We start from the raw sequence: 26,424 nt of genomic DNA on the forward strand, positions 1-26,424 counted from the left end.
CAGCAAACGTGGCGAAGGTGTTGGATTGGTGTAGTGATCCGGGAGCTATGTGGGCGCAAATGGATCAAAGTCATGTAAAGTTTCTGGCTTTAGCCTCACAGATTGCCCGGAGGCGAGTAGTGCGAGGATGGAGGTCTGCTTCGCTGCCCGCTGCCTCACTGTGGCTGGGAGATCTGATGGAATTCCTGTACCTTGAGAAAGTCAAGTACACAGTGAGGGTTTAAAAGGTGACTGTATAGGCATCAACAATGGGTATCCAACATATTTGGTTGTTTTAGCCCCCACACTGCATCATTGGATTATACTGATCTCTGATGTGGCAGAAATGATCTAATGTCGTGAAGGTTGGACACTGAAGTTGGGATCTTTCCTTGCAACAGTTCGGTAGAAGTAGCAACGGACCTGTTGCCACTTGTCTTCAAGATACTTGAATATTTTTCTGTATGAAATGCGATAAATTAATGTGCATTAACTTTTAGCTTCATTTATAAGAAAAGAGTGGAATTGCTGGCTATGTACACTAGATGATGCTACTTAATATGCCTGGAGTTAAATGTAAAACCTAATCAAAAATGATGTTGGAACAGTTTGTTCTCTGCCATGTATGGGGGGCATAAATGTATTTTTAGTTATTATGTGGCTTAACAGGATGCAGCTGTAGCCTTCCTCAGGACAGATGGCTTTTAAGTTTGACCATTGTGGTACTGGGAATGCAAAAGAGAATTTGTGTTGGAGCACCATTAAGAAAAGTCGCAGATGTAGCTGAAAGTGTGCAACAGCCAACCTGGATGCTTAATTCTGGATTTGAATTTCATACATGGAGCAGTTTCGGAGGATTTTTGTGAAATACTTCCATGAGCAGTGGCAGCAGCGTATATTAAGCTTTGTCACCACTGTTGAGTGGACATTTGCATTGATACAGATTGAATTAAAATTGAAACTTTATTCAGTCAGAATGTTATAGAGGCCCTTGTGCCGAAGTGTCTGGTGTGTATAGGAGGCTCCTTTATTGTAAGGAAAATGGATACTGCTGGATGTCTGTGTTGTGAGAGAGATTGTGATAAACAAATCCCCTCTGGCTATGTCATGTTCAGCCATTCTGCCCAAGAGATCTGCATGTTAAATCCTGACAAAAAGCACTGATAATTTTATACTTGAATCAGGAAGAGAATGGTACTTGGCTCAAGTATGCATTTTGATATAGGCTTCAACTGTATGGTGATTGTTCCCCGAGGTAGTGCTCTAATCAGGTCATGGAGGCCCCGGAACACATGTAACTATAGCAACTTTATGTTTTAGCCACTCAATCAAAAGTCAATACTGTGATAAGACTTGTAATGTGTGCGAACAATATTTATGCCTTGATGGGATAGGGGACTGAATAGAACAGGACCTTAACTACAACATTATCTTTGATACTACGTGTGAAGCAGTAACATTTGACAAATCTAAAAGCATATTTGACTAACTTCTTTCCTTTGCTTTTGTCTAGTCACCATTTGATAATACCTATTCCTTAAATAAAGAGTTTTTTTAAATGTTACTCAAGTGCGGAATCTATCTATTTTGTGCAGCTGAGTTAGTCGCAAAGATGTTGCTGGGATCTTAATGACATCGTGGACCTTTATTTGCATGGATTAATGAGGCTGTCTCATTTGAGTCGGCCACCTTTGTAAAGTCAATACAAGTGGAATGGAGAGATTTTTGGAGGAAATTTTAGCCGAATGGTTGCCCAGTTTCTGCTGTGGGTAAGTTACAATTGTGTCCATTGTGCCTGCAGTCGCATTGTGCAGTAATTGTACGTCTCACTGGTGGATTGATGAAAGATGGAAGCTTGGTTACAACTCTGACTTGAGGACTTTATTTGTAACCAAGGTTGGGGAAAAAAGTGAACTTGATCATTTTAGGGGCGGGTTTAGCGCACGGCTAAATCGCTGGCTTTGAAAGCAGACCAAGGCAGGCCAGCAGCACGGTTCAGTTCCCGTACCAGCCTCCCCGAACAGGTGCCGGAATGTGGCGTCTTAGGGGCTTTTCACAGTAACTTCATTTGAAGCCTACTTGTGACAAAAAGCGATTTTCATTTCATTTCATTTCTCTCGGCATTTATTCTAGACCTGGATTGTGTGTATCTTCCCCTGCCTCCCAAAGAGGAGAAATTTCTTCACCCAGAGATTGGTGAGCCTGTAGAATTCGCTACCACAGAAAGCAGATTAAGCCAAAAAGTTTTATATTTTGAAGAAGCAGCAGTTAGATGTAGCTCTTGGGGCTAACTGGATGAAAGGATATTTTGTGGTGGTGGTGGTGGTGGTGGTGGGGGGGGCAGGAGAGTTATAAGTTGTTGTGAAAGCGCAGTGCAAGTCTTTTTTTTAAATTAAATATTTTATTGAAAATTTTTGGTCAACCAACACAGTACATTGTGCATCCTTTACACAATATTATAACAACACAAATAACAATGTTCCCATTCCGTCTATCTTTCTGCGAGGTATTCGACGAACGGTTGCCACCGCCTGGTGAACCCTTGAGCCGACCCCCTTAGGACGAACTTAATCCGCTCTAGCTTTATAAACCCCGCCATGTCATTTATCCAGGTCTCCACCCCCGGGGGCTTGGCTTCTTTCCACATTAGCAATATCCTGCGCCGGGCTACTAGGGACGCAAAGGCCAAAACATCGGCCTCTCTCGCCTCCTGTACTCCCGGCTCTTGTGCAACCCCAAATATAGCCAACCCCCAGCTTGGTTCGACCCGGACTCCTACTACTTTTGAAAGCACCTTTGTCACCCCCATCCAAAACCCCTGTAGTGCCGGGCATGACCAAAACATATGGGTATGATTCGCTGGGCTTCTCGAGCACCTCGCACACCTATCCTCCACCCCAAAAAATTTACTGAGCCGTGCTCCAGTCATATGTGCCCTGTGTAATACCTTAAACTGAATCAGGCTTAGCCTTGCACACGAGGACGACGAGTTTACCCTGCTTAGGGCATCTGCCCACAGCCCCTCCTCGATCTCCTCCCCCAGCTCTTCTTCCCATTTCCTTTTTAGTTCATCTACCATAGTCTCCCCTTCATCCCTCATTTCCCTATATATATCTGACACCTTACCATCCCCCACCCATGTCTTTGAGATCACTCTGTCCTGCACCTCTTGTGTCGGGAGCTGCGGGAATTCCCTCACCTGTTGCCTCGCAAAAGCCCTCAGTTGCATATACCTGAATGCATTCCCTTGGGGCAACCCATATTTCTCGGTCAGCGCTCCCAGACTCGCGAACTTCCCATCCACAAACAGATCTTTCAGTTGCGTTATTCCTGCTCTTTGCCACATTCCATATCCCCCATCCATTCCCCCCGGGGCAAACCTATGGTTGTTTCTTATCGGGGACCCCCCCAAGGCTCCAGTCTTTCCCCTATGCCGTCTCCACTGTCCCCAAATCTTCAGTGTAGCCACCACCACCGGGCTTGTGGTGTAGTTCCTCGGTGAGAACGGCAATGGGGCTGTCACCATAGCCTGTAGGCTAGTCCCCCTACAGGACGCCCTCTCTAATCTCTTCCACGTCGCTCCCTCCTCCTCTCCCATCCACTTATTCACCATTGAAATATTAGCGGCCCAATAATACTCACTTAGGCTCGGTAGTGCCAGCCCCCCCCTATCCCTGCTACGCTGTAAGAATCCCTTCCTCACTCTCGGGGTCTTCCCGGCCCACACAAAACCCATAATGCTCTTTTCAATCCTTTTAAAAAAAGCCTTCGTGATCACCACCGGGAGGCACTGAAACACAAAGAGGAATCTCGGGAGGACCACCATCTTAACCGCCTGCACCCTCCCTGCCATTGACAGGGATACCATATCCCATCTCTTGAAATCCTCCTCTATCTGTTCCACCAACCGCGTTAAATTTAACCTGTGCAATGTGCCCCAATTCTTAGCTATCTGGATCCCCAGGTAACGAAAGTCCCTTGTTACCTTCCTCAACGGTAGGTCCTCTATTTCTCTGCTCTGCTCCCCTGGATGCACCACAAACAACTCACTTTTCCCCATGTTCAATTTATACCCTGAAAAATCCCCAAACTCCCCAAGTATCCGCATTATTTCTGGCATCCCCTCCGCCGGGTCCGCCACGTATAGTAGCAAATCGTCCGCATACAAAGATACCCGGTGCTCTTCTCCTCCTCTAAGTACTCCCCTCCACTTCTTGGAACCCCTCAACGCTATCGCCAGGGGCTCAATCGCCAGTGCAAACAATAATGGGGACAGAGGGCATCCCTGCCTTGTCCCTCTATGGAGCCGAAAATATGCAGATCCCCGTCCATTCGTGACCACGCTCGCCACTGGGGCCCTATACAACAGCTGCACCCATCTAACATACCCCTCTCCAAAACCAAATCTCCTCAACACCTCCCACAAATAATCCCACTCCACTCTATCAAATGCTTTCTCGGCATCCATCGCCACTACTATCTCCGTTTCTCCCTCTGGTGGGGCCATCATCATTACCCCTAACAACCTCTGTATATTCGTGTTCAGCTGTCTCCCCTTCACAAACCCAGTTTGGTCCTCGTGGACCACCCCCGGGACACATTCCTCTATTCTCATTGCCATTACCTTGGCCAGGACCTTGGCATCTACATTTAGGAGGGAAATAGGTCTATAGGACCCGCATTGTAGCGGGTCCTTTTCCTTCTTTAAGAGAAGCGATATCGTTGCTTCAGACATAGTCGGGGGCAGTTGTCCCCTTTCCTTTGCCTCATTAAAGGTCCTCGTCAGTACCGGGGCGAGCAAGTCCACATATTTTCTATAGAATTCGACTGGGAATCCATCCGGTCCCGGGGCCTTTCCCGCCTGCATGCTCCTAATTCCTTTCACCACTTCTTCTACCTCGATCTGTGCTCCCAGTCCCACCCTTTCCTGCTCTTCCACCTTGGGAAATTCCAGCTGATCCAAGAAGCCCATCATTCTCTCCCTCCCATCCGGGGGTTGAGCTTCATATAATTTTTTATAAAATGTCTTGAACACTCCATTCACTCTCTCCGCTCCCCGCTCCATCTCTCCTTCCTCATCCCTCACTCCCCCTATTTCCCTCGCTGCTTCCCTTTTCCTCAATTGGTGTGCCAGCAACCTGCTCGCCTTCTCCCCATATTCGTACTGTACACCCTGTGCCTTCCTCCATTGTGCCTCTGCAGTGCCTGTAGTCAGCAAGTCAAATTCTACATGTAGCCTTTGCCTTTCCCTGTACAGTCCCTCCTCCGGTGCTTCCGCATATTGTCTGTCCACCCTCAAAAGTTCTTGCAGCAACCGCTCCCGTTCCTTACTCTCCTGCTTCCCTTTATGTGCCCTTAATGATATCAGCTCCCCTCTAACCACCGCCTTCAACGCCTCCCAGACCACTCCCACCTGGACCTCCCCATTATCATTGAGTTCCAAGTACTTTTCAATGCACCCCCTCACCCTTAGACACACCCCCTCATCTGCCATTAGTCCCATGTCCATTCTCCAGGGTGGGCGCCCTCCTGTTTCCTCCCCTATCTCCAAGTCCACCCAGTGTGGAGCGTGATCCGAAATGGCTATAGCCGTATACTCCGTTCCCCTCACCTTCGGGATCAATGCCCTACCCAGCACAAAAAAGTCTATTCGCGAGTAGACTTTATGGACATAGGAGAAAAACGAGAACTCCTTACTCCTAGGTCTGCTAAATCTCCACGGGTCTACACCTCCCATCTGCTCCATAAAATCTTTAAGTACCTTGGCTGCTGCCGGCCTCCTTCCAGTCCTGGACTTCGACCTATCCAGCCCTGGTTCCAACACCGTATTAAAATCTCCCCCCATGATCAGCTTTCCCATCTCTAGGTCCGGAATGCGTCCTAGCATCCGCCTCATAAAATTGGCATCATCCCAGTTCGGGGCATATACGTTTACCAAAACCACCGTCTCCCCCTGTAGTTTGCCACTCACCATCACGTATCTGCCCCCGTTATCCGCCACTATAGTCTTTGCCTCGAACATTACCCGCTTCCCCACTAATATAGCCACCCCCCTGTTTTTCGCATCTAGCCCCGAATGGAACACCTGCCCCACCCATCCTTTGCGTAGCCTAACCTGGTCTATCAGTTTCAGGTGCGTTTCCTGTAACATAACCACATCTGCCTTAAGTTTCTTAAGGTGTGCGAGTACCCGTGCCCTCTTTATCGGCCCGTTCAGCCCTCTCACGTTCCACGTGATCAGCCGAGTTGGGGGGCTTCCTACCCCCCCCCCCCCCCCCTTGTCGATTAGCCATCACCTTTTTCCAGCTCCTCACCCGGTTCCCACGCAGCTGTATCTCCCCCAGGCGGTGCCCCCCGCCCATCCTCTCCCATACCAGCTCCCCCCTCTGCCCAGCAGCAGCAACCCAGTAATTCCCCCCTCCCACCCCCCCCGCTAGATCCCCCGCTAGCGTAATTACTCCCCCCATGTTGCTCCCAGAAGTCAGCAAACTCTGGCTGACCTCGGCTTCCCCCCGTGACCTCGGCTCGCACCGTGCGACGCCCCCTCCTTCCTGCTTCTCTATTCCCGCCATGATTATCATAGCGCAGGAACCAAGTCCGCGCTTCTCCCTTGGCCCCGCCCCCAATGGCCAACGCCCCATCTCCTCCACCTCCCCTCCTCCCCCCATCACCACCTGTGGGAGAGAGAAAAGTTACCACATCGCAGGATTAGTACATAAAACCCCTCTTTGCCCCCCACATTCGCCCCACCAATTTGTTCGAACGTTCTTTTTAATAACCCGCTCATTCCAGTTTTTCCTCCACAATAAAAGTCCACGCTTCATCCGCCGTCTCAAAGTAGTGGTGCCTCCCTCGATATGTGACCCACAGTCTTGCCGGTTGCAGCATTCCAAATTTTGTCATCTTTTTATGAAGCACCGCCTTGGCCCGATTAAAGCTCGCCCTCCTTCTCGCCACCTCCGCACTCCAGTCTTGATCGCGTTCTCCCATTTACTACTCCGAGTTTTCTTCGCCCATCTAAGGACCATTTCTCTATCCTTAAAACGGAGGAATCTCACCACTATGGCTCTGGGAATTTCTCCTGCTCTCGGTCCTCGCGCCATCACTCGGTATGCTCCCTCCACCTCCAACGGACCCGCCGGGGCCTCCGCTCCCATTAACGAGTGCAGCATCGTGCTCTCACATGCCCCGACGTCCGCTCCCTCCACACCTTCAGGAAGACCAAGAATCCTCAGGTTGTTCCTCCTTGCGTTGTTTTCCAGTGCCTCCAACCTTTCCACACATCGTTTCTGATGTGCCTCCTGCGTCTCCGTCTTCACCACCAGGCCCTGTATATCGTCCTCATTCTCGGCTGCCTTTGCCTTCACGACCCGAAGCTCCCGCTCCTGGGTCTTTTGTTCCTCCTTTAGCCCTTCGATCGCCTGTAGTATCGGGGCCAACAGCTCTTTCTTCATTTCCTTTTTGATCTCTTCCACACAGCATTTCAAGAACTCTTGTTGTTCAGGGCCCCGTGTTAAACTGCCACCTTCCGTCGCCATCTTGGTTTTTGCTTGCCTTCCTTGCCGCTGTTCTAAAGGATCCACTGCAATCTGGCCATTCTCTCCTCCTTTTTCCATCCGTATCCAGGGGGGATTCCCTTCTGGTTTACCGCACAGTGTTTTTAGCCGTCAAAATTGCCGTTGGGGCTCCTATCAAGAGCCCAAAAGTCCGTTTCACAGGGAGCTGCCGAAACGTGCGACTCAGCTGGTCATCGCCGCACCCGGAAGTCCGCAGTGCAAGTCTTCATGGCAGCTATGATCTGTTAAAAAAAGTTGATCTCCAAAGGTGTGTGGGTTTCCCTACCCGATGCAGCCTCAGGCCCAAGGTGACATTTTGTGGATTATAATCTCTTAGTGATCTGTTGCACAACATAAGGCTTGTTATATTAAATGGCTATTAATAAAGGGAAGATTAAGCTAATCCCTTTTCAATAACTTGTACAATCTGCAGGCTTATAAATTTAAGATTCTCCCAATATGTCGTCTTTGCAAATTTTACTTTAGTGCCTTACAGTGCTGTTTTAGGGATAAATTAAATATGTTTAGTGCCATCAAGTGAGCAGTAATTTCACTTTGCAGATAGTCCCTCTGTTAGCAATTGAAGCATGTCACTTCATTCTGCACAAACAATATCACTAAATTAAATCTTGTTTTAAAATAACAATTATACTTGTGCAGTAACTTAATTCAGGTTTTTCTTTTTCACTTGGACATATGTGAAGGCTAAATTATGTCCAACCTGCTTTGAGGCCTATGCCAGTGCGATTGTGAATCGCCTGCTTACTCCAAAACACAGATTTTACATTCTAATACCAGGTATTTCTTTCAAACATAGAAAATAGGACAAGTCGGCCATTTGGCCCTTGGGGCTTGCTCCACCATTCATTATGATCATGGCTGATCATCCAATTATGTAACCTGCTCCCACTTTCTTCCCATCCCTTATCCTTTGATCCCTTTCCATCTTTCATCAATCCACCAGTGAAACTTACAGTATCTGGTAGGATGGCTGCTCCCCTGATGTTCTACTTTGGCAGCTAACTACATGTGGTGCCCCTCCACAGCATTCCAGTTGAGATTGGATATTGGGGATAAACTCCTGACCAACTTGCAGTGTTCGATTTATTATTATGGTTTTAACAGAATGACTTCCATTATTTTTGCTGGAAATAATAAATCACCGTTTACCATTACTGAAAAGACTGGGCGATTTTCTGGTAGCAATTGTTTCACTTTGCTGTCCTTTTGCAATTGAATCACATGAACAGGAAGTTGTGAAAATCTCCATCCCTGTACAGTAAATGGCAAAACCCTTAGGAGCATTGATCTGGGTGTTCAGGTCCATAGTTCCATGAAAGCGGCAATGAGGTGGATAAGGTGGTCAAGAAGGCACATGGCATGCTTGCTTTCAGGGCATTGAGTACAAGAGTTGACAGGCCATGTTACAGTTGTATAAATGTGGCCTTTAGTTAGGCCACATTTGGAATATTGCGTGCAGTTCTGGTCACCACACTACCAGAAGGACGTTGGATGCTTTGGAGAGTGTGCAAAGAAGGTTTACTGGTCTGGAGGGTGTTGGCTATGAGGAGAGTTTGAATAAACTTAGATTGTTTTCGTCGGAAAGACGGAGGCTGAGGGGAGACCTGATTGAGGTGTACAAAATTACGAGAGGTATAGACAGGGTGAGTAGTCACAAGCATTTTCCCAGGGGGGAAGACTCAATTATAAGGGGGCGCAGGTTCAAGGTGAAAAGGAGGAATGTTTAGGGGAGATGTGTGGGGAAGGTTTTTCACGCAGAGCGCGATGGGTGCCTGAAACGCGTTGCCAGTGGAAGTGGTGGATGCAGGCACAATAGCAACATTTAAGATATTGATAGACACATTGAATTGACAAGGAATGGAGGGATACAGATCATTGGGCAATAAGTAGTAGGTCTAAATGAGGAATCTGGTGCAGGACTTGTGGGCTGAAGGGCCTGTTCCTGTGATGTAATATTCTTCTTTGTAGCCAGCATGGATCCCTAGACGAGAGCCGGTGAACAATATGTTGCCAATCAAATCTCTGGATTTTTGTTTTGGAGCCTTGCCATAAAACATGAACATTGCATAAATTATATGTATATTGCAAAGCACATCTTGCAGTATGATATAAGGCATCAACACGTTTGATAAGTTGATATGTAAACTGTGTGCGCAAAGCTTGACGCACACTTCAGAATGTGGTGCTCTTAAATGGATGTTGCATTGGATTATCTAGCTCTTCGGTACATTTTCTTCATTTGCTGGATTTGCTGGACAAAGAAGATAAGGCAGTGTAGGTCGTAATAATCCCAGATGGCCAGAGGGGAGAGCTGACTGGCGATTTAACCTGAAGATCTCGCACCTTTTTATTTAGATTAGATTTGGATTTATTGTCACATAGAACATAGAACATTACAGCGCAGTACAGGCTCTTCGGCCCTCGCTGTTGCGCCGACCTGTGAAACCACTCTAAAGCCCATCTACACTATTCCCTTATCGTACATATGTCTATCCAATGACCATTTGAATGCCCTTAGTGTTGGCGAGTCCACTACTGTTGCAGGACGGGCAGTCCACGCCCTTACTACTCTCTGAGTAAAGAACGTACCTCTGATATCTATCCTATATCTGTCTCCCCTCAATTTAAAGCTTTGTCCCCTCGTGCTAGACATCACCATCCGAGGAAAAAGGCTCTCACTGTCCACCCTATCCAATCCTCTGATCATCTTGAATGCCTCAATTAAGTCACCTCTTAACCACCTTCTCTCTAACGAAAACAGCCTCAAATCCCTCAGCCTTTCCTCATAAGATCTTCCCCCTATACCAGGCAACATTCTGGTAAATCTCCTCTGCACCCTTTCCAATGCTTCCACATCCTTCCTATAATGCGGTGACCAGAATTGCACGTAATACTTCAAATGCGGCCGCACCAGAGTTTTGTACAGCTGCAACATGACCTCATGGCTCCGAAACTCAATCCCTCCACCAATAAAAGCTAATACACCGTACGCCTTCTTAACAACCCTATCAACCTGGGTGGCAATTTTCCGGGATCTATGTACATGGACACTGAGATCTCTCTGCTCATGCACACTGCCAAGAATCTTACCATTAGCCCAGTACTCTGTCTTCCTGTTATTCCTTCCAAAATGAATCACCTCACACTTTTCTGCATTAAACTCCATTTGCCACCTCTCAGCCCAGCGTTGCAGCTTATCTATGTCCCTCTGTAACATCCTTCAGATGTTAGATTAACATCCTTCCTCACTGTCCACAACTCCACGGACTTTAGTGTCATCTGCAAATGTACTCACCCATCCTTCTACGCCCTCCTCCAGGTCATTTATAAAAATGACAAACAGCAGTGGCCCCAAAACAGATCCTTGTGGTACACCGCTAGTAACTGGACTCCAGTCTGAACATTTCCCATCAACCACCACCGTTTGTCTTCTTCCAGCTAGCCAATTTCTGATCCAAACTGCTAAATCACCCTGAATCCCATCCCTCTGTATTTTCTGCAGTAGCCTACCGTGGGGAACCTTGTCAAATACTTTACTGAAATCCATATACACCACATCAACTGCTTTACCCTCATCCACCTGTTTGGTCACCTTCTCAAAGAATTCAATAAGGTTTGTGAGGCACGACCTACCCTTCACAAAACCGTGTTGACTATCTCTAATCAAATTATTCCTTTCCAGATGATTAATCATCCTATCTCTTATAAACCTTTCCAAGATTTTGCCCACAACAGAAGTAAGGCTCACTGGTCTATAGTTACCGGGGTTGGCTCTACTTCCCTTATTGAACAAAGGGACAACATTTGCTATCCTCCAGTCTTCTGGCACTATTCCTGTAGACAAAGATGACTTAAAGATCAAAGCCAAAGGCTCTGCAATCTCTTCCCTAGCTTCACAGAGAATCCTAGGGACTGATCTATTTTCATTCTTTCCAGAATTACTAACACCTCCCTATGAACCTCAAGCCCTTCTAGTCTAGTAGCCTGAATCTCAGTATTCTCCTTGACAACATTGTCTTTTTCCTGTGTGAATACTGACAAAAAATATTCATTTAGCACCTCTCCTATCTCCTCGGACTCCACGCACAATTTCCCACTACTGTCCTTGACTGGCCCTACTCTTACCCTAGTCATTCTTTTATTCCTGACATATCTAGACAAAGCTTTAGGGTTATCCTTGATCCTACCTGCCAAAAACTTCTCGTCCCCTCCTGGCTCTTCTTAGCTCTCTCTTTAGGTCCTTCCTAGCTAACTTGGAACACTCGAGTGCCCCAACTGAACCTTCATGTCTCATCTTTACATACGCCTCCTTCTTCCTCTTGACAAGTGTTTCGACTGCTTTAGTAAACCACGGTTCCCTTGCTCGACCACTTCCTCCCTGCCTGACAGGTACATACTTATCAAGGACACGCAGTAGCTGTTCCTTGAACAAGTTCCACATTTCCATTGTGCCCATTCCCTGCAGTTTTCCTCTCCAGCCGATGCATCCTAAGTCTTGCCTCATCGCATCATAATTGACTTACCCCCAGATATAACTCTTGCCCTGCGGTATATAGCTATCCCTTTCCATCACTAAAGTAAAAGTAATCGAATTGTGGTCACTACCACCAAAGTGCTCACCTACCTCCAAATCTAACACCTGTCCTGGTTCATTACCCAGTATCAAATCCAATATGGCCTCGCCTCTCGTTGGCCTATCTACATACTGTGTGAGGAAACCCTCCTGCACACATTGGACAAAAACTGACCCATCTAAAGTACTCTAACTGTAGCATTTTCAGTCAATATTTGGAAAGTTAAAGTCCCCCATAACAACAACCCTGTTGCTTTTGCTCCTATCCAGAATAATCTTTGCAATCCTTTCCTCTACATCTCTGGAACTTTTCGGAGGCCGATAGAAAACCCCTAACAGGTGACCTCTCCTTTCCTGTTTCTAACCTCAGCCCATACTACCTCAGTAGACGAGTCCTCATCAAACGTCCTTTCTGCCACCGTAATACTGTCCCTCCCCCCTCTTTTACCACCTTCCCTAAACCCTGGGACCTGCAACAAGCATTCCTGTCCCTGCTCTATCCATGTCTCCGAAATGGCCACAACATCGAAGTCCCATGTACCAACCCATGCCGCAAGTTCACCCCCCTTATTCCGGATGCCCCTGGCATTGAAGAAGACACACTTTAAATCACCTTCCTGCCTGCCGGTACACTCCTGCAACTTTGAAACCTTACTTATGCCCTCACTACTCTCAACCTCATGTATACTGGAGATACAATTCAGGTTCCCAAGCCCCTGCTGAACTAGTTTAAACCCTCCAGAAGAGCATTAGCAAATCCCCCCCCCCCCCCCCCCCCGGGATATTGGTACCCCTCTGGTCCAGGTGTAGACCATCCCGTTGTAGAGGTCCCACCGACCCCAGAATGAGCCCCAATTATCCAGAAATCTGAAACCCTCTCTCCAGCACCATCCCTGTCGCCATGTGTTCAACTCCTCTCTCTCCCTATTCCTCGTCTCGCTATCACGTGGCACGGGTAACAACCCAGAGGTAATAACTCTGTTTGTCCTAGATCTAAGTTTCCACCCTAGCTCCCTGAATTCCTGCCTTACATCCCTATCCCTTTTCCTACCTATGTCGTTGATACCTATGTGGACCACGACTTGGGGTTGCTCCCCCTCCCCCTTAAGGATCCCGAAAACACGATCCGAGACATCACACACCCTGGCACCTAGGAGGCAACACACCAACCGCGAGTCTCTCCCGTTCCCACAGAATCTCCTATCAGTCCCCCTAACTATGGAGTCTCCAATGACTAATGCTCTACCCCTCTCCCCACTTCCCTTCAGAGCAACAGGGACAAACTCTGTGCCAGAGGCCTGTACCCCATGGCTTACCCTTGGCGAGTCTCTTTCCCCCCCCCCCCCAAACAGTATCCAAAGCGGTATACTTGTTACTAAGGGGACCGACCACAGGGGATCCCTGTACTGACTGCTTCCTCCCAGCCCCCCTCAATGTCACTCACCTATCTTTATTCTTCGGAGTAACTGCATCCCTGAAGCTTCTATCTATGACCACCTCTGCCTCCCGAATGATCCGAAGTTCATCCAGCTCCAGTTCCCTAATGCGGTTTCTGAGGAGCTGAGATGGGTGCACTTCCCACAGATGAAATCAGCAGGGACACTGATGGCGTCCCTCACCTCAAACATTCTGCAGGAGGAACATTGCACTACCTTCCCTGCCATCCCCTCTAGATAAAAACAGAAAAAGAAAGAAAGAGCTTATCTGTTATTCACGCCCCTTCTCAGCAAGCACTCACTCAGCAGCCTCTGCGCCCTGCACGATAACACCTGAGGGGAAATAAAAGAAAAACTAGTTGCCAGTCACCAGCCAATCCCTTACCTGCGTGCTGTGACGTCACGGTTCAACTTCTTTCTACTTCTACCTGCCCTCGAGCCTTCCTCTTGATCTTTTCACCGTTTTTTTTTTGGTTAGAGGAGAGGGTAGGGAGGGAAACACTGAAGAAGTGTTTTGGTTTGAAGTGTCACTTGACAACAGCTCCCCCACAAACCACGTTCCAAGTTAGGGTGACCACCACGGACATATGCAACAGCCAATCAGTATCTCTGCTCTACTGCCCTCTGCTGGATGCTTGTCTTCACTTGAAGAGCTAGGGTCTCTTGCACAGGTGCACCTTCAAGTTAGGGTGACCACAACGGACGTGTGCCAATTTCCCCCGCAACAGCCAATCAGCAGCTCCACTCTACTGCCCTCTGCTGGATGTTACTGAGGTACAGTGAAAAGTATTGCTCTGCGTACTGTTCAGGCAGAATGCTCCATTCATGAAAACCTAGAACATACGGTAAATACATAAACATAGACATTGGGTGCTGCATATAGAATATAGTGCTACAACTGTAGAGAAGGTGTGTTGAAAGGTCAGTTCAGTCCATAAGAAGGCCATTCAGGGTCTGGTAACAACGGGGAAGAGGGGCAAGGTTGAGATGGTGGGGCCTTCATGAATAACCTCAGCTGGTATAGGAATTGAACCTGCGCTGTTGGCCTTGTTCTGCATCACAAACCAGCTGTCCAGCAGGACACTAGGGAAGTGTATCCTTGACTACTCGACATAGGCAGGCGGTGGCATAGTGGTATTGTCGCTGAACTAGTAATCCAGAGACCAGGGTAAATATCCTGGGGACCCGGGGTTTGGATCCCACTATGGCCGATGGTGTAATTTGAATTCCGTATGAATCTGGAATTAAAAAGTCTATTCATGACCATGAAACCATTGTTAACTATTGTAAAAATCTATCTGGTTCACTAATGTCCTTTAGGGAAAGAAATCTGCTGCCCTTACACGCGAGTCCAGACCCAGAGCAATGTGGTTGACTCTTAACTGGTTGAATCTTAACTGGCCGTTGAAATGGCCGAGCAAGTCACTCTGTTCAAGGGCAATTCGGATTGGACAATAAATGCTGGCCCAGACAGCGGTGCCCACATCCCATGAGCTAATTTTTAAAAAGTCATTCAGTGATTTGATTGATCCAGATCATGTGTTAATAGTGAACCCAATGGGCTCACATTATTTATTAATGTCCTTTCGAGAAGGAAGCACGTCCAGCCCTTACTTAGTCTGATCTGTACAAAACTCCAGTCCTACCCCAATGTGGTTGACTCTTAATTGCACTATGAAATGGCATGGCGAACACTCAGTCATATTGAATGGTTCAGGGCAACCAGGGGAATGAACAATAACTAAGGCTTTGCCAGTAGTACCCACATTCCAAGAAAATAACTTATGTTGCTCCCTGAATTTATTTAACACAATTTTTTTAAATGTCGTCTTTCGTGGATATAGCTTGGCCAGAATTTATTGCCCATTCCTAACAGCCGCTGAGAAGATGGCGGAGAGCTGTCACCTTGAAAACTGCAGCCCCTGTGATGTAGATGCATCCACCGTGCTGTTGGGGAGTTCCAGGAATTTAGCCCAGTGACATTGGAGGAATGGCAATATAGTTCCAAGTCAGGATGGTGCAGAGCTTGGAGGTGAACTTGTGGTGGTGTTTCCATGCATGTGCTGCTCTTCTCCTTCGTAGCAACTGTTTGGGTTCAATTGAATTCGGCCCCTCAAGCCTGCTCTGCAATTCAGTAAGATCGTGCTGATCTGATTTTGGCCTCAATGTCACCCCCCCTCCCCAAAAAACGTCCTTGTGAGTCTAGAATCTGTCTACTTTTCCTTAAATATTCAATGACCCAGCTTTACCACTCACTGGCAAAGAGAATTCCACAGATTTGTGACCCTCTGAAAGAAAAAAGATTTCTCTTCATCTCCGTCTTAAATGGTTTAGGGACTGGTTTAGCTAAATAGCTGGCTTGCAATGCAGAACAATGCCAGCAGTGCGGGTTCAATTCCCGTACTGGCCTCCCCGAATAGGTGCCGGAACGTGGCGACTAGGGGCTTTTCACAATAACTTCATTGAAATCTACTTGTGACAATAAGCGATTATTATTAATAATAATAAATGGGGCTCCCTTGTTTATAAATTGTGTTCCTAGTTCTGTGGGGAAATGTTGTTTCAATACCCACTCTGTCAAGTTCCCCCGGGATCCTTTCTGTTTCAATAAGATCACCTTTCAATCTTCTAAACTGCCGTGGATACAGATCCAAATTGTCCAACCTTTCCTCCTAAGATAACCTCCTCATCCCAGGAATCAGTGGAGTGAACCTTCTCTGAACTGCTGATGCAGCCTACTTGTGACAAGCGATTTTCATTTCATTTCATTTCACTAATGCTTTGTACAACTGTAGCAAAACATCCCTAATTTATATTTCATGCGCCTTGCAATAAACAGCATTCCATTTGCCTTCCTAATCACTTGCTGTATTTGCATGCTAACTCTTTGATTCATGTGATTTTTACAACTAAAGTAACAATGACAGTTGAATCAGTCATTCACGACTGTTTCCTTAAAAGATAATGACCAATAAAGCTATTTTACTGGACATCTGGGAGATGCTGTGGTTTCTGTTGGAGATTCGAAAAATTAGTTGTGAAAAGAAACCAATGGGGATGATGAGATATTAAAATAATTCATGCTGTATTCTAAATGCTACCCTTTTGTTCCCATGTTTATAAGGCTGTTGGAACACACTATTGTTTTTTTGTGTACAAGTCCATGTTCCATCGTGCCTGGGCTTCGTACTGAGAACAACCAATTGCCAGCTAAAAGGAAGCATCGATATTTTTCATGCCGTTACTTTTCTTTGCTTGCTTAGGGCAGCATGGTGGCCCAGTGGTTAGCACTGATTGCTCAGCGCCGAGGACCTAGGTTCGATCCCGTCCCTGGGTCACTGTCCGTGTGGAGTTTGCACATTCTCCCCGTGTCTGCATGGGTCTCACCCCCACAACCCAAAAGATGTGCAGAGTAGGTGGATTGGCCACGCTAAATTGCCCTTTAATTGGAAAGAAAATAATAATTGGTACTCTAAATTTAAAAAAAAAAAGAAAGAGCACTTTGCTTGCTGTTCATGTTGTTGCAGCTTGTCTTTACCCCATTTGCTAGCTCATGTAAGCATTAGGTGCATTTTATTTTATTTTGGGAAATTTATAGTAGGGCGGCATGGTGGCACAGTGGATAGCACTGCTGCCTCACAATTCCAGGGTCCCGGGTTCAATTCCGGCCTCGGGTGACTGTCTGTGTGGAGTTTGTACTTTCTCTGCATGGGTTTCCTCTGGGTACTCTGGTTTCCTCCCACAGTCCAGAGATGAGCAGGTTAGGTGGATTGCCCATGCTAAATAGCCCCTTATTGTCGAAAAAGGCAAGGTCGGGTTATAGAGGCTTAAGTAGGGTGCTCTTTCCAAGAGCCGGTGCAGACACGATGGGCCGAAAGGCTTCTTTCTGCACTGTAAATTCTATGATAACTGGCACCTAGTAAATTACCAAAGCTTGACTTGGGCGTTCTTGTGAGGATCAGGCATGAGTGAATCAGAAAATACACTAGTTACATTCTCCTATCTCTTCTGGGACCAAGTATGATTCAATCATGACAGTTTCAGACGCTTCAGCAAAGGCAGCATTTGGAAAAGTGAGGATGGTACTTTCGTGGATACAGTAAAGATAGTATGGGAAGGAAAAATAATCTGTTGGTGGTTGCATTCTAATGGGAGTGAAACTATGGGAGTGCAGTTAAGCTAAATATTGAAAGAGTAGGCGATGAAGGGAATCATATCATTTACATCACTTACTGTAGAAGTTGAGGGCAATAAGGTGGAGCGTCACAGTTGCAGAAAATTTCATTCACTGCTATATCAGTGTTTTTCAAACTTTTTTGCCCAGGAACCATTTTTACCAGCCAGCCGACCTTTGCAGCCCACACTGGCCGACCTTCACAGACCAACATTTCCACTTGCCTTTAATGTGACAAGTGAGCCTGCTTGGTCCTCAGATCTCACTTCTTTGTTATTCAATGCAACATTTCTGATAATGACTTCAACAGATGATCTAAAATCTCACCACATCCGTTGAAAGAGGTTGCCCTCTAACTCGTCACGCTTTGAAGTTTTGAGGGTTTTAAACTTTCATTTATCAGAGCTTCCTTGCCTATAACACACACAAACTTTGAATCCTGATTTGCAGTGGCACAATTAATTAACCCACACCTCGAGTAATCATCTTTATGCTGCTTTGTTCCTATTTTCAGCTGCTTCATGGGTTGTTCACCAAGGGCCCTGGAGTTCACACCAGCACTGCTGGCAGCTGCAAAATGGAGGAAGCTCTCTCGCGCCCAGAACACATGATTTCAGCGTACGGAGCGCGTGACCTGCTGCTCTCTGCTGCCGCACCAGACAAGAAAACTGCAGCGATTTATTTTATAAAAAAAAAAGAAACTCCTGGGTCATGCTGACGTCAGGAGGAGGCGTTCTGCCCAGCTGGACTCCGGGCCTGCGCACTGCTGAGGGGGCATGCAGGCGCGGAACAGCCGGCATTTTGAAAGCCAGTCGCGGCTGGCATTTTTAAAAGCTGGTCATGCCGTTGGCCCCTATTTCCTGCGATCTGGAACGGCGTGACGTATGGCCCTGCGATCGGGAACACCGTGACGTATGGCACCGCGACCCACCTGATACCCGCGGTCCTGGGTTTGAAAATGTCTGCATTATGTGGGACCATTTTGACATTTGGATTGGCAGAGTTGGTCGTTAACAATACATTCAAAGGCCTTAGATGAGGAATAGGATATTCAAAGATGTGATGTTTGGGACATGGATGGATTTTTTTTGAAACAAAGATTTGACACTGATTTTGAAGTAGAGCTTTAGAAAAAGAAAGCATGTTTATGTTTAGTCTGGGAATTGTTGCAGTTACCTCTTCCTATGCTCCAGAATCAATGGTGCCTTTAACATAGTCAGATGTTCCAAGACAAGTCACAGCAATGTTACAAAAGCAAAATTTGACACACAGCCACATAACAATACTAGACTAGATAGTCAGAAGTAGGTGTTAAGGTACAAAGAGAGGCGAAGAGTTGGCAGAAGGTTTAGGGAAGGGATCCCAGAGCTTTCCAGCTGAAGACACCAATCTTATAGTGAGAACTATCTTTTCCCATCATATGCAGTTTTAAGTGCACACATACTTGAAACCCATTGATCGCCCAGAGTACTGTGGGTAGGTTGAAGATCACTTAAAGTAAATTGTGATTTGTGTCTTTGTCTCTTGCATGTCATCTGTTGGGTCTCAATCCTCAACCAGTGGAGATATGTAGGACATAGGAACAGGAGTAGGCCTGTCGAGCTTGCTCCACCATTCAAACAGATCATGGTTGATCATCTTCCTCTTGGACCATTTTCCCACTCCCCCTTATCATTTGATGTCACGAGTATCCAAAAATCTTATCGCTTTCTACCTTGAACATACTCAAAGACTGAGCTTCCACCGTCCTCTGGGTAGAGAGTTACAACAATTCACCACCCTTTGACTAAAGAAATTCCCTCTCATCTCAATCTTCCGAGTGATCACTGGTTCTAGACTCACCAGCTAGGGAATCGTCCTATTCTGGAGGAATTCTGCAAGTTTCAATGAGATCACCGCTCATTCTTTGAAACTGTTCAGAATATAGGCCCACATTCCTCGATCTCTTTCATAAAACGATTCCGTCATCCCAGGGATTAGTCTGGTGAACCTTGTTGCACTCCCTCTGGCAAATATGTCCTTCTTTAACGAAGGAGACCAAAACTCTACACTACTCCCGATGCAGTCTCACAAATGCTCTATATAGTTACAGCAAGACATCTTTACTCTTTTCAAATCCCCTTGCGATGAATGCCAACATACCATTTGCCTTCCTAATTGCTTGCTGCACCTGAATGCTAGCTTTTAGTGACTCCTGAGCAAGGACACTCTGATCCCTTTGACATTAACACTTCCCAACCTCTCTCCTTTTAAGAAATACTCTGCCTTTCTGTTTTTTCGACTGAAGTGGATAACATAAGAACATCTGCCATGTTCTTGCTCACTCAGCCTGTCCAAATCCCCTTGAAACCTCCTTGCAACTTCCTGCCAACTCACATCTCCATCTAGTTTTGTCATCAGATTTGTAAATAATACATTTGGCCCCACATCCAAATCATTTGACATATGGACGATAAGGGAATAGTGTAGATGGGCTTTAGAGTGGTTTCCCAGGTCGGCGCAACATCGAGGGCCGAAGGGCCTGTACTGCGCTGTAATGTTCTATTTATATAGATTGTGAACAGTTTCGGTGTAAGTATTGATCATTGTGGTACCCCACTATTAACGGGAGATTCATCAAATGTACACGTACATTTGGACATTCACATTCCTCAAGTTGAAAAACTAGATCTCCTGTACACCTGAGTACCCAATTATATTGATTACAGGTTTGACTGACAATGACTGTTGCAAAAATAGCTCTGTGCCTTCCAAGCTCTGACAAAAAAATCTTGAAATTCTCCTGCAACTTTTAAGCAATATTTGGAGTTGCAAAAAGAGTGAATCTTCTGGAAAAAGTTTTGTGACAAGCAAATGTTTACTTGTAATGCAATAGTCAGTAAAAATGAAATTGGGTTGACTGAAATTACCTCTTGCAGTGAATTTCAGTTGACACCCAGTCACAACAGGGATGTTGCCATAATGCTTTTGATAGACAAATTACAGTTTCATCCATTGGTAAATATGTTCTGTTCCTCTGTGTAAGCGAAGAATTTTGCTGTCCATCATTCAAATGGGATTGGTTCTATTAAAATAATTTCTCTGTGGATTTAAATGTCCTATTACAGAGTTGAATGACGCTGACAGCCTTCTCTAGAGATCCTTCCTTGTTAGCTCTAGCTAAAGTGTAGATAGATTTACCCCTCTTTCAAATAATTTTACCAAGTCAAGTTACGGGGAGTTATTTCATGCAGTGACAGGAAGCTTCAGTTTTTGTAACCCCTCCTGTTTCTCACCATCATCACAGTGCAGGTTTCAAGTAACATGCAGAGTTATTAGTGCAATGCTGCCCCCATAAGTGTGACCTTCTGACTCCCAAGACGTGAGTGCTACCCACTGAGCCCTGGTTGACGCTTTTTTTTTTCTGCCTGAAAACACAAGCGTTCTCATGAAACTTTAATGTTTAAAGGGATAGAAGAAGGAATGAGCATGTTTAAAAGATGTGCACTTTCCCATTTCAGCTCACCTTTCCCCATATGATTGAAACTTAAATGCTAAGAACCTGCCATTTATTCCTGAACCATCACATCAAAAGCTATATTAGATTCTCCAAACTGCAGGGCATTTTTCAAATTTCCTGCTTTGTGTTTCAAATGACTGTTGGATTCCGTCAAATTAGTATGCTACGTGTAAATTCACGATTGTCAAACATTGACAAATTCAAAATCATGGTGGGGAGGCTTTTTTGCTGTACCTTTTAAAGCCATTGTTGCTGTAAACTAAGGAGTTGCCAGATTTAACAAAAGAATAAAGCAGTGTGACACAGAAGCATAAATTAGTGGTCTTTGTGAATCTCTCGTAGTTTGAAAATAGTTGAGCACCGAATTGAAATTGATATCAGTTTTTAAAATTCTCAAGTTGTGACAAACTAGTGTGAAATAACGACGAGGGGATCAATTTAAGTGCATCCTTTTGGGCAGAATTAGTGTGTGCTGGCTCGCTTATCTATTATCCAGTTGTTTTCCTCCTTTTCCATGATTCATACATCCAACTTTCCTCTTTACTTTTAAGGTCAGGTGTTAGGCTAAAGTGGAAAAATAAACATTGGATATTGGTGGAACTGAACAGGATTGGTTTACCTGCCTTTCACCCCCTTATCCAATGTATTCACGAATCTGCATTTTGGGGAGGCTTAGCAATGCAATTTGCCATCTGGGTCTGAAGTGATTGAACTGCCGAGTGCAGATGATGGTGGGACATTCACACATTTCCAGTCAGTTCCTATAGGTGTGATCAATGGAGGATTTGGGGAATATTGGCGTCTAAGTATTTGGGCAATTTAAGGGTTAAACGCCTGGGATTATATTGTGTTTGACTGCAGTGGTCATGTTTTTAAAAAGTATTTTGTTTTGAAAAGGTGTGGTGGACCTTCTAGGAAACAGCAGAGGAATGTGGCTTGACTGGGGAGTTAATGTGATTTTGCAGCCTGCAGAGATCATTTGTTTTTCAGCTTGGGAGATGAAGTCATTGATGGGTGGAGCTCAGGGATGCAGAGACGCAGTTAAGTTTTGAGAAGCTTTGGGAGCGAGAAGAGGTGAATTCTGATCCGCCTGAAACTGAGTCCACAATTCTCTCAGTAGGATAGTTAAAAAAGAGTAATAATCTGTACAACAGAGAGTCTTTTTGGGGACAGGGAAGAAGCTGAAACATGCCAAATGAACCAACTTTTTGAAGACAATTCAGCCAAAGTCTGAAGGGATTCTAAAAGCAGCCAAATCTGTTCTAAAACGCAAGTATTACTCTATGCCATGCTGATTTTTAAATTTCTTAATTTTTCCAATAAAGCGGGAATTTAGCATGGTCAATCCACCTGCCCTACATATCTTTGGGTTGTGGGGGTGAGACCCATGCAAACATGTGGAGAATGTGCAAATTCCATGCGGTCAGTGACCCGGGGCCAGGATCGAACCCGGGTCCCAGTACTGCTAACCGCTGCGTCACTGCCATGCTGATTTTAAGATGGACTGAGAGCTGTATATTTATTTTCTTGTTGTTTAATGGGGAATTGAGTAGTAGTGTTTAAGGGGTAATTTTAAGTTATTCCTTTTGGGTGTTAAGTTAAACAGTTTAATGTTTGTATTCCTAATAAAGTTTTTAATGTTAAAAATGCCAAATCCCTATTTCTTTATGCAATCACTCCTGGAGCGAATCTTTCTGCACAGTCTTAGAAATAAATGAAAATATTGGCGTTTCAGCCCAGTATCCTAGCCACAGTTGGGTTCTGGTCTGGGATCATATTAGTATCTATTAGCCAGGAATCTTGCTTCTCCGCATGTTTGCATTGGGGGAATTGAGATGTTTGTGTTTGACTTCACTTTGTGGTTAATATGCGGTGGAAATTTCATAATTTTCTGAAATAGATGTTGGGATAATTGCATTTGTGAAAAATAGAAATTTGTCCGAACTGGCTTTATAAGACTTAAAACTACAGAATATTTGTGTCAGATCATGGATAATCTAGTTTGAACTCGTACATTTCTAGCAAGTGGTACAGTGTGAAAGTCAGATCGTATGGTAGTTGTTTCCTACTGTCAAATGTTTCCTTCATAAGCATTCCTATAAAACCTGTTCTTCATTATGCTTGAGAATACCATGACTGCAGTAAGATAATGCAAATGATCATACACATTTTCAGTTGCTGGTCAAAGGAAATGCCGTTCAGATGGAAGGTTTCTCATTTGTTTCTAAGCCCTAAATCAGAGTGATAATTTGTTTAAAATATTTCTGTTATCCCCTTTTTCCTCACCTGGACTTGTGCTGACACCTCATTTGCTAAATGCACTTCCTCGAATAAATAGACTGAAAAGGTCCCACATTCGATCTGTTTCATGCCAAGTTAGCTGCTCTTGGTCAGACTAATAGGAGTGCTATGATTAGCTTATACCACTGGGAAATCAGGCAGCATCCCCACACCTGGAAAGTGATATATGTGGATGATGGACAAGGATAGCATGTATTTAGCTGTGATGGTACCACTGGTCAAATAACCTGCTGACATTCGAACAATCTCGTGCATGAAGAGTGCTTTGAAAAAGCTGTAAGGAAGAAGGAACTTGTACCCTATTGTGAATCAACATTTTCAAATTAGGAGGGTAAATTGGGAAGAACGTGTACTTGTTAAAACCCTGATATAATTGTGTGACTTACCTAATTAATTGCTTATGGTTGTCTAATAAATGAAGCTATCATCTGTGTAAGTGGCATGTTCTATTTATAATCCAGTTTCTAAAGTGTATTTTTCATAACCCTGATGTGTTATGTACTCTGGGACAACACAGGCTGCAACTGGATGCAGCTTTAACCAAAAGATACTCCAGACCTTGAAGTTAGTTCAATCTGATTTATTGAACCAGTAGCACAGTTCTCTGAGTTTGACTCTCTGCTAACCTAAGTGTAGTTACTCTGTCTGACTGAACCAGACTAGCTCTTAGCCACGTGCTGGAGGTGTGATACTGTACATACACCCTGACTCACTCTGTAGATGTGCAGCAGTGGAAAGAGGCGGAGTGTGAGTGTCTCGTGCCTTTTATCGTGAGATACCACCCCTGAGTGTCCTGCCTGCTCATTGGTCATGTTCTGTTCTCTTGTGTTCATTAGCTGCCTGTCTGTATATCATTATCTGCATGTCTACATATCATGACAAACCCAAAGAAATGTATCGCAACTGCTTTGAGTTAATTTTCTCTGGCATTCTCATGATTTATTATAAATTTAATAAGCTGGCATAGCAGTGGCATAAAGGGACATCTCTTGTCATTGATAAGCAGGTATCTGAAAGGGCGGTTCATAATTGATTAACATTATATGGCCTAAGATTTCAAAATATGCTGAAACCCACACCTAACTAATGAACAGAAAATGCTGGAAATACTTAGTAATTCGGGCAGCATTTGTGGAGAGAGGAATATTTTGAGACTGTGACCCTTGATCAGTAGCGGAAAACGTTACAGATGCGGGACGGAGAATTATAATGGCAAATGACTGGATGGTCAGGGTCGTGCTTCCCACCTGTTCATAAGAACATAAGAACTAGGAGCAGGAGTAGGCTATCTGGCCCCTCGAGCCTGCTCCACCATTCAATGAGATCATGGCTGATCTTGTGTGGACTCAGCTCCATATCCGGCCCGAACACCACAACCCTTAATCCCTTTATTCTTCAAAAAACTATCTATCTTTATCTTTAAAACATTTAATGAAGGAGCCTCTACTGCTTCACTGGGCAAGGAATTCCATAGATTCACGACCCTTTGGGTGAAGAAGTTCCTCCTAAACTCAGTCCTAAATCTACTTCCCCTTATTTTGAGGCTATGCCCCCTAGTTCTGCTTTCTCCTGCCAGTGGAAACAACCTGCCCGCATCTATCCTATCTATTCCCTTCATAATGTTATATATTTCTATAAGATCCCACCTCATCCTTCTAAATTCCAATGAGTACAGTCCCAGTCTACTCAACCTCTCCTCGTAATCCAACCCCTTCAGCTCTGGGATTAACCTAGTGAATCTCCTCTGCAGACCCTCCAGTGCCAGTACGTCCTTTCTTAAGTAAGGAGACCAAAACTGAACACAATACTCCAGGTGTGGCCTCGCTAACACCTTGTACAATTGCAGCATAACCTCCCTAGTCTTAAACTCCATTCCTCTAGCAATGAAGGACAAAATTCCATTTGCCTTCTTAATCACCTGTAAATCAACTTTTTGCGACTCATGCACTAGCACTCCCAGGTCCCTCTGCACAGCAGCATGTTTTAATATTTTATCATTTAAATAATAATCCCTTTTGCTGTTATTCCTACCAAAATGGATAACCTCACATTTGTCAACATTGTATTCCATCTGCCAGACCCTAGCCTATCCAAATCCCTCTGCAGACTTCCAGTATCCTCTGCACTTTTTTTTTTACCACTCATCTTAGTGTCGTCTGCAAACGTGGACACATTGCCCTTGGTCCCCAACTCCAAATCATCTATGTAAATTGTGAACAATTGTGGGCCCAACACTGATCCCTGAGGGACACCACTAGCTACTGATTGCCAACCAGAGAAACACCCATTAATCCCCACTCTTTGCTTTCTATTAATTAACCAATCCTCTATCCATGCTACTAGTTTCCCCTGAATGCCATGCATCTTTATCTTATGCAGCAAGCTTTTGTGTGGCACATTGTCAAAGGCTTTCTGGAAATCCAGATATACCACATCCATTGGCTCCCTGTTATCTACCGTACTGGTAATGTCCTCAAAAAATCCACTAAATTAGTTAGGCACGACCTGCCCTTTATGAACCCATGCTGCGGCTGCCCAATGGGACAATTTCCATCCAGATGCCTCGCTATTTCTTCCTTGATGATAGATTCCAACATCTTCCCTACTACCGAAGTTAAGCTCACTGGCCTATAATTACCTGCTTTCTGCCTACCACCTTTTTTAAACAGTGGTGTCACGTTTTCTAATTTCCAATCCGCCTGGACCACCCCAGAGTCTAGTGAATTTTGGTAAATTATCCACTAAATTTCCCTCGCCATCTCTTTTAGCACTCTGGGATGCATTCCATCAGGGCCAGGAGACTTGTCTACCTTTAGCCCCATTAGCTTGCCCATCACTACCTCCTTAGTGATAACAATCCTCTCAAGGTCCTCACCTGTCATAGC

General features: G+C 45.2%; 1 protein-coding gene across 2 annotated transcripts in view; it reads left to right on the forward strand.

Moving 5' to 3' along the window:
• Window positions 1-26,424, forward strand: part of pias1b (protein inhibitor of activated STAT, 1b) — a 192,588-nt gene that overhangs the window by 81,081 nt on the left and 85,083 nt on the right. The gene's annotated exons all lie outside the window — the stretch shown is intronic.

Source organism: Scyliorhinus torazame, chromosome 12 (genome assembly GCF_047496885.1).
Source record: "Scyliorhinus torazame isolate Kashiwa2021f chromosome 12, sScyTor2.1, whole genome shotgun sequence".
In the NCBI taxonomy this organism is placed as follows: Eukaryota; Metazoa; Chordata; class Chondrichthyes; order Carcharhiniformes; family Scyliorhinidae; genus Scyliorhinus; species Scyliorhinus torazame.